The sequence below is a fragment of the Camellia sinensis genome, chromosome 15, assembly GCF_055761805.1.
Source record: "Camellia sinensis isolate YWXY chromosome 15, ASM5576180v1, whole genome shotgun sequence".
Lineage (NCBI taxonomy): Eukaryota > Viridiplantae > Streptophyta > Magnoliopsida > Ericales > Theaceae > Camellia > Camellia sinensis.
This window is the reverse complement of record NC_138975.1, coordinates 125,249,487-125,258,665: the sequence shown is the minus strand read 5'-3', so window position 1 is coordinate 125,258,665 and position 9,179 is coordinate 125,249,487. Positions and strand designations below refer to the sequence as shown.

Genomic DNA, 9,179 nt, shown 5'->3' with positions numbered 1-9,179 from the left:
CCGTCGCAAAAAAAATAAAAAAATAAAAAACACTTTTAGCGACCATTGTTTTACTGTCGCAAATAATTATTTATTAAAAAAAAATCATATATGAGTTTGCTACAACAAAAAAAAATCAATTATAAGCACCAAACAATTTTTTGTAAATGAAAAATAACAAAATTAACAAATTAATTAAATTTATAATAGACATTATCCATTAACCATCCTTAAATACACTGTACTAAAAAATTCAAATCTTCAAAAAAAAAAAAAAAAAAAAAACAACATAATCTTTGGCTCCCAACATCAACGGCTCGATCATATCAACTATTCCCTCAACAAAATCTGCAAAAACATATATCAAACTTGATCTGAAAATTTAATGCACTTCAATGTGTTAGTTTAGCTTGAAATAAGCAAAATAAAACTATGTCATAGTGACCTCTCTCTATAGCATATCAGTGATTTGCAACAAGAGTTTCAATTACCTTAAGAGTAACTTCAGGCTCCACCAGTGATCCCAGTTTACCATATCAGTTGATGATGCATGTTCTGCTAGAGCAAGACCAGCTCTCAAGATAGGAACAATCTGCAAAGCTAAATAAATAGTGCATCAGATGATGGCTACCGAAAAGCTATACTCTTCCAAGATTAAATAATTTCTAAAGCAGGTCACATTCATAATTTGTAACATTGTTATCATCAAATCTTAAAAAAGGGAACCCCAACTAGCTTGCAACAAATGTATTGTGGGGAACTTCCTATACTAAATACACAACAAGAAGATAAGAAATAAATTCAGATTATCCATTACATAGAAAGGAGAGACAAGAATAAAATTTTAAAAACGAGATTGATATACTAACCGCAACCGGTTCCCTTGGATCAATAAATTCTTCAGAGGCAACACCCATTGGTGACTGAATCTCCCCTGTTATAGTAGGCTGCTAGCAATAAAACCATAACAACATAAGTAAAAAATATTCATAAGCACATAAAAATGACATATTCATAAGCACATAAAAATGACATAAAAATGACATAGTCTCTTAAACTAACATAATTGCTTTAATTTCAATATGAGCAATTATGGGGCTTGGGTGGGAATGGGTTGATTGTTTGGATTTTCGATTCACTGTGTTTGAGTGTGTGTATGTAATTACACGATATATATATATATATATATATATATATATGTATAGATAGCCTAGGTGAGGCGGTGGCGGCATGGTAGTGGACATGAGGAGGTGCGTCTTGGATGTCTCAGTTGGCGCTGGTGGCTGTGAGTTAAGGCTTGAGTCTCTTGGTTGTATGGGTGCTCTAAATCTGCTTGTTAGATGTTTATGTGGGTGCTTTGATTATGCTGTGAAATAGTGTTGGGTTACACATAGTACTTTGATTTTTGATTTTTTGAAAACATCAGCAAAATTTGTTACTTCACTTATTGAATGACTGATGGAGTGGGGAATCGTAATGTGACTCAAACTTAGAAAAGGAAATGTAATTTCTAGAACTTCAAAGGTACTTATGTAATGAAAACAAACCTCAAGAGATGTCAGTGTAATTTACCTTATTTAGAACTTCAAAGAAAGAGTTTTTCACATAATGTTATTATCCCCTATAAATCAATGATTGTCCAATTTTCTAAGTTCTGTATTAGACTCGCATAATATACTATTTTTTAAAGTATCCATAGCATGAATATTGTTTGAAAATAAACAACAGGCATCAAATATTGGCTCACCAGCCAATCCCTTGATGATTCATACATAAGCAGCCTCCCTAACTCAGCCATGGCATTTTCTATAATGATTATAATCATACATTACATTAATGTATCAATAGAGAAAAAAAAAATTAAAATTTTGAAGTAATGGGAAAACAAATACAACATTTTTGAGCAACAAAAACCATAACGAACACATGAACATGAAAAATTTTGGAAACTGAATCTAAAGAAGGACATAAGGTTGTACTTCTTCAAATGGTTTGTCTAAATCCTCTACTCAACTCAACTAGCTTTCGTCCCAATTACTTGAGATCGGTTACATGGATCTATTTACTCCAATTTGGTTCTTTTTTGGTCATATCATTACTTAAATTTAAGATATTCATGTCCTTTCTTATCACATCAACTCAAGTTCTTCTTAGCATTCCTCTATTTCTTACATGCATGTTAACTAGTCACGTGGATCAAATCACTTCTCCTTACATGCACGTTATCTAGTCTATGATGCTCATGACCAAAGTAGGATCAAATCAATCATCCTTACAGTTGTGTTAATTAGTCTATGATGCACGTGACCAAACAATCTCAAACAATTGTTCATCATCTTATCTTCAATTGGTGCCACTTTTCATCGGACTTCCAATTCAATGACATTTTCTGTTGCAAGACTATTGATGCAACTACATGTGGTCATTATTGTAACAAAGTATTAAAACCTTTTTTAAAGGTAAGGTACTGCACTAAAAAGAACTAAAGAATATCAGAGATGCATTACAAACTTAAGATTTCAAGTTGAACTCAACTTCGAGGAGCAAAAACAGTTAGAAGAAACATACATCATTTCGAACAAGAGTTGTTGGCTTGAATTCTCCTGTGCCCTTGTTAACACCCTCTTTACATTTGATAGAAAGCTGACCAGTGCCTTTATCTTTCCATGCATCATTATATACTGGATCACTTGACTGATATAATAACCACAGAAGTTGTCCCATGTCCAACTTCTCGGTCTTGAACGTTCCTAATAGATTCATTTATAACTAATGCCAAAAGATAAGGACTTAGTATTGATTTTTTTTTTATGTAAACCTATTACCATTAGAAATTCACATGTTTCTCCTCTGTTTAAACAATAGTTACAACTCAGATATACATATATATCTTTAATTACATCAAAATATCTAACTAATGCTCCTTTATTTTCCAAAACTATCCACATTATATCTATCTAAGCAGCTCATAATGCTATCTAGGAAACCTATCATATATCTTATCTAAACCAATAATCATTATATAAGGTCCTGCAAATTCAAAAACTTTTGTATCTCATCAGAATTTGTCAACAACTTTGCTGCATATTTTTTTTTTCGGGCATTTTCTCAGCAACAAAACAGAGGCAAAAACTATAAATATTATCAGAAAAATGTACAGCATAAAATTCTCATCTTAATTTTCATTCTAAGGGACTAAAAACAGAGCTAAAGAAAAAAACTCAATTTCTTCAATTTTAGTTTCTGACAATTTCCAAGCAGATAAATAGAGGCAAAATGGAGAAACATGATCAGACAAAATAAAAACATGCTGAATTTTCAGGCTTGAGAAGTAACAAAAAAAAAATTGGAAATGAAAAAATAAAATTGAATTGCATTGCATTCATCAAATAATAGAAATCATCAAATTTGAATATTGCAACGGTCATCCGTCGATCCAAACCCTAGGAGCACTTTCAAATCGCAAAATGAGAAGAAATGAAGGAAAATAGAAACAAAGAGAAGAACTTCCGAGAGAGAGTACCTTGAACTCGATCAAAACCCTAGGTATCCAAAAACAAGAACAAACGGAGAAAGAAACTAGAGAGAGAGAGAGAGAGAGAGAGAGAGAGCGCGTACCTTCAATGATCGAGTTCAAAAGAATCAGGGAAAAGCTTACTGTGTCTTTAGAATATAAGAAACAGAAAGCACAAGATTGAGAAGAATATCAAGACAGTGAGATCGAAAGAAGAGAGAGAGTGAGAGATTCATACCAGTGTGAGACTGAGAGAGAGACAGCGAGAACGCGTGCGAGAAAGAGAACGATCATTGTGAGGGGCTAGGGCAAATATAAGGGAAAAGGGGAAAATAAATTGAAGAAAATAAGGAAGTTATTTGCGACTGGTAACCAAAGGGTCGCAAATTATATGGTAGCAAAAGGCTACTTTTCTAGTAGTGTAAGTGATATATATACATATATTTTTTGTGTGTGTGACTCCACACAGGAGAAAAAAGAAAAAGAAAACGAAAAGGGAAAGCCTTACATTTCAGCCTTATAAAAACAATAATACTATGATGATTCAAGTTATTTACCATATTTAATTAGTAACAGACATAAGTCATAAGATTCATTAAATGAGTATAATAGTGAAACATGCTATGGTACATGAATGTGGGCGTCATATTATTACTCACATACAGAAAAAGATTCATGCAAATGACATAGTTAAAACCTAATGCACTTTCCACATATTTACAATTACTTTTATATAGTTTTATAAAAATAAAGCTTCTATTAGACCGTCATTAGCATTAATTTTCTATAAAAAAATAATAAATGTTCTCAAAATATTGTTACTCTCACAATGAGTGGCAATAGAATACACAAAATCTCCATTCACATTTAGAAGCCATCACATGCAGCCCCATATCGCATACAAATAATAACATAAAGCCAACAATATTCAATAGGGTTTCACATGCATCTCCAAACCACATAAGCAGCGAGTTTTCAAGTGTAGGTCACATGATTCGACACATGACATAGTTTTCTCACATTATTATTGATAAAAAGGTCTCCAAATAATTCTTACAAGAATAATTCTAAATGTTTAAATTTGATCATAGAATAATATATAATCTTTTTACATGAGATGGGATTCATTAAAAGAATTGTATTCAGTTCTGTGATCGAATTTTGCACACATAGAATAATTGTTGTCATTGTTGGTGATAGAATGGATTAGGGTTAGCAAGAAGTAGCATAACCATGCTTAGTTTTTATGGGCAATATTAAATTTCAAATACATGTACTAATGCATGAGAATATTGAGAAAGAACCATATTGCATACAAATAATAACATAAAGCCAACAATATTCAATAGGGTTTCACATGCATCTCCAAACCACATAAGCAACAAGTTTTCAAGTGTAGGTCACATAGTTTTCTCACATTATTATTGATAAAAAGGTCTCCAAATAATTCTTACGAGAATAATTCTAAATGTTTAAATTTGATCATAGAATAATATATAATCTTTTTACATGAGGCGAGATTCATTAAAAGAATTATATTCAGTTCTGTGATCGAATTTTGCACACATAGAATAACTGTTGTCATTGTTGGTGATAGAATGGATTAGGGTTAGCAAGAAGTAGCATAAGCATGCTTAGTTTTTATGGGCAATATTAAATTTCAAGTACATGTACTAATGCATGAGAATATTGAGAAAGAACCATGTTTCGGACTTTGAGGTGTGTAGAAAAGTACTCTATAGTTTAATGAGATATTGTCATGCCAAGCTGTTCACTTGTAGCTTGTGAATGCTTGCCGTGATTGTTGGAAATAAACAAATCATTAATTATCACTATTTCTCATTGCTTAGTTATTAAGATTAATTAAATATCATTGTTCACATTTTTGTTGTCATAGAGCCATTGACACCTCAATGCTAACCTACCTTGTCAACCCACCTAGTTGTGATTATAAAAAAAACAATTATTAAATACTTTCAAAATTTATACGATATATATATATTAATAATGTAGGATATCATGGGCTAATTTGCATGCACCAGACTAATTTTTTACAACCCGATCAAGTCATTCGAAATAAATTGTCTCAGACTATGTGGTGCTCTAGAGAAAGTGAGGAATCACAAAATATATTAGTTGGATTAATTTTGTCTCAAAATCACCTAACAAAAGTGTATTAACTTTGTTCCACTTGTAAATTTTTCTACTGTCATTGATCGAAAGTACTACATAAATAATGTTGCATATTACTATGAGATTATTGAATAATTATCAATGATTAATAAATCTACATTAAATTAGATATTCAACTATGGAAATAAATGCAGCAACACAATAAAACAAGGATGACACAACCACAAAATCATTTACTTTGAGAGATGTCGACTTCTAGGTCTCAACAATCAAAGGTAGTAATTTTTAATTGGATGACCTTGAGCCACATTGTGTCTATAATAAATAGGAAAATGATTTACAAATAGAATTCATGTGTGCAAAAGTTAATGATGAGTATTCTGCTTTCAAATGAAATGGTCACATGAAGTCACATTATTTTGTATAAAATTTATATATAAAAATTTTATTCGTATGTTGCATTAATTAATTGTAGGGATGTCCTAAAAAATGGGACCTGTAGTAGTTTAGGTTACATAGTATTTTCAATAATACATGAAATTCCATTGACTTTGATTTTTTGGTAATTTCACAACTTTTCTATTCAAGAATTATGTGAAATTTGTGTGTTTAAGAAACTTTAAAATTTTACAATTTCTACATTTCTATAACAGAACTAAGAATTTTATGAAATTTAACAAAATTGTCAGTTTTTTTTCTAACTATAAAAATTTATAACTTCTCTGTAATAGGCAAATTATGAAATTTAAAAATATTACGATTATCAGATAGGCCTAATTTTTCATGAATGATATATACATAGGCCGTACAAAATTAATGGTTTAGATCATCAAAACAGGCCCATGGTTAGCCTTATGAGCCTGAATATGATAATCAAGTTCAAATTTAAATTTAAGAGAAATCCAACATAGGAGTTAATGAGTGTTCTATTAGGTCTCGTTTGGGAACATGTTATTTTGGTAATTTTTTGAATTTTTATTAAAAATGTACAGAAAAGTAGAAAGAGTGATGTTACAACTTATAATATTTTTTTGACTTTTTGATTAAAATGTATAATTGACAAACAAGGCTTTAGGTAAGACTTGGTTTATTATAAATTGGTCTCTCAACAATTTACAGGGTTGCAGTTTTTATTTTATGAGCAAGTATAAGAGTATTTAGTGCAGCTACTACTTATCGTCTGTAAGACAAAAACAATTTAAAAAAATTTATAACCTATGAATTTTTAATTTTGACTTTTTAATTATTAACTTTTAATTAACAAAAAAAATGTTAAAAAAAGTATCAAAAATTCCGCACAATAGCCAGTAATTTTTTTTTTTTTTTTTTTGATAGAGTGTTTAGCATTGTTCCCAAACAAATTCATTGAAGAGTCAGATTGCTTTGAAAAGTAGGTTAAAGGGTGATTTTTTGATATTTTTAACTTTTTTTTGAAAAAAAAATGTGTAAAAAAATAAAACGATAATATCATCCAAAAAAGTTAAAAACCCAACAAAATTATTTTTAATCAAGTTACCAAAACAAGCCATAATTTATTTAACTAGTCAATATATATATATATATATATATTTCTTTAGTAGTTTTTGTAATACTGAATTCCATTATTAACTGAGTAAAGTAAACTAAATCCAGTAACTCCATTAACAAATAATTTTCATCTTCACTTTACCCACTTTATTCCTAGTTAATATAAAATTGCAAATATGTTCATTCATTTCTACAGTATTTATGTATCTGTATATATTTATAGAGAGAGAAAGTAGGGGAGAGGGAATCAGGAGAGCACATGGGGAGCTTGGTGTTAGGAAGGCCCCGCGTTTCCCGGTACAGCCGAAAACCCTTTTTAACAAAAAAAACTACACCCAAACACGACACTGTTGTGCCCCAGCACGTGACTTTTCTTCCTATACCACTTACATCTTCTCTTCGCTCTTAAAAATATTAGAGATGATTATTTAGTACTCCCGGAATATAGATACGTAATGTTTTATAAGATTTTGAATGGTGAAGAGATATAAGGACTCACGATTTATGTTAGAGATGAGAGATAACATGAGACTAACTAATTAGTGATTGATTTGGAGTATGGACACGTAGTGTTTTGTATTGAATAATTTTTCAAATATTAGAGATCTTAAAAATTCTATTAAAAATTTTATCAAATATCTCGCCTGAATATGGGACTCACATGAGAATTACATTATGTAAGTCTCAAACTCATAAAATATTTAATAAAATTTTTAGCGTTTAACATGGGTAATGTTAGGGACACCAAATTTTCTACCAAATAAATGACCAAATGTCTCACATAGATGTGAGATCCGTAATTTTGTGAACCCTACACGCATGTGAGACATTACCAAATTTTCTACTAAACAAATGACCAAATATCTCACATAGATGTGGGGTCCGTAATTTTATAAACCCTACATACATGTGAAACATTTAATCATTTATTTAGTAAAAAATTTAATTCCTCCAACATTTTCCGTTTAACATTACTCCTGCTATCTCTCTCTCTCCTCTTTTTTTAATCTCTCTCTTGTGTTCTGTGCTGAGCCAAAGGACTTTAAAACAGTTAAACATAGGAGATAATTTAGTGGGATCTGTGCACTAATCATCATTTTCATTTTTATTTATCCTCTATTTCTTTGTTTAATTTTTTGTTTTTGTAATTGTGGGAGAGAGAGAGAGGGGTTCAACAAGCAAAACATTGAAAAGTCAACTCTTGGATTAAATTACCCTCACGTGATAGTTTCTCTAACCAATTTTGTGATTTTTTTTTTTTTAACCCCATGTAACTTGGATTTTTCTAGGATGAGATTCTGTTTGGCTACTGTTTTTTAAGTTCTTTTTTAATCATCTAAGTCAAAAAAATATTTTATCTATTGTTTCTAACAATTGATTTTTTTTTTCTTAGAGAAGATTCATTTTTGTTTGACAATTGTCAAAAAGTTATATTTTAAAAAAAAAAAAAAAATGGTTCTTTAGTGGAATACTTAAAATTTCTATTTGAAAAAATCAATTTACTAAACTTTTTGAATAATGAAAAAGCTAGCTTTTTTTTTAGTATTTTTCAAATGTTAAAGACTGCTTTTGTAATTTATTTAGTTTAAAAAATTACTGAAAAGTAATTGCCAAACCTAATTGTATCAATTTTGATGTCTTGTGATCATTTGATCGAACAGTGAAGAAAGAAGATTCGACCGTTGATTGATATAAAATAAAATAAAATAAATAAGTTGAATACTTGAAATCAAAAAAAGTTTATTTGATTTTGAGTTTTTAATTTATTTTTTTTTTGGTTCCAACAACTAAAACGCTATATGTCACTCTTATTTGGCTCGATTTGGCTCTTTATTATTCGGCCAAAATCTAATAGTGCACTCGTGTGTGGAATAAGTGGGCAATGTTGAATTCTTTTGTTGGTGTGTGTAGAGTCACGGATGAAGTTTTGTTTTTGTATAATGTGATCATGACATAGGACATTGTTGAATTTTTTTTTTTTTGATGATTTGTTTAGTTCCTAAATTTATATATATGTGTGTGTGTT

General features: G+C 30.1%; 1 long non-coding RNA gene across 1 annotated transcript; it reads right to left on the bottom strand.

Annotated features, from left to right (window-relative positions):
• Positions 1-470: 470 nt before the first annotated feature.
• LOC114291820 (uncharacterized) lies at positions 471-1,785 on the bottom strand. The gene is made up of 3 exons (XR_014356913.1): positions 1,727-1,785; positions 849-926; positions 471-579 (listed from the first exon to the last, which is right to left on the bottom strand). It is a non-coding gene; the product is annotated as an uncharacterized LOC114291820 (long non-coding RNA).
• Positions 1,786-9,179: the final 7,394 nt, after the last annotated feature.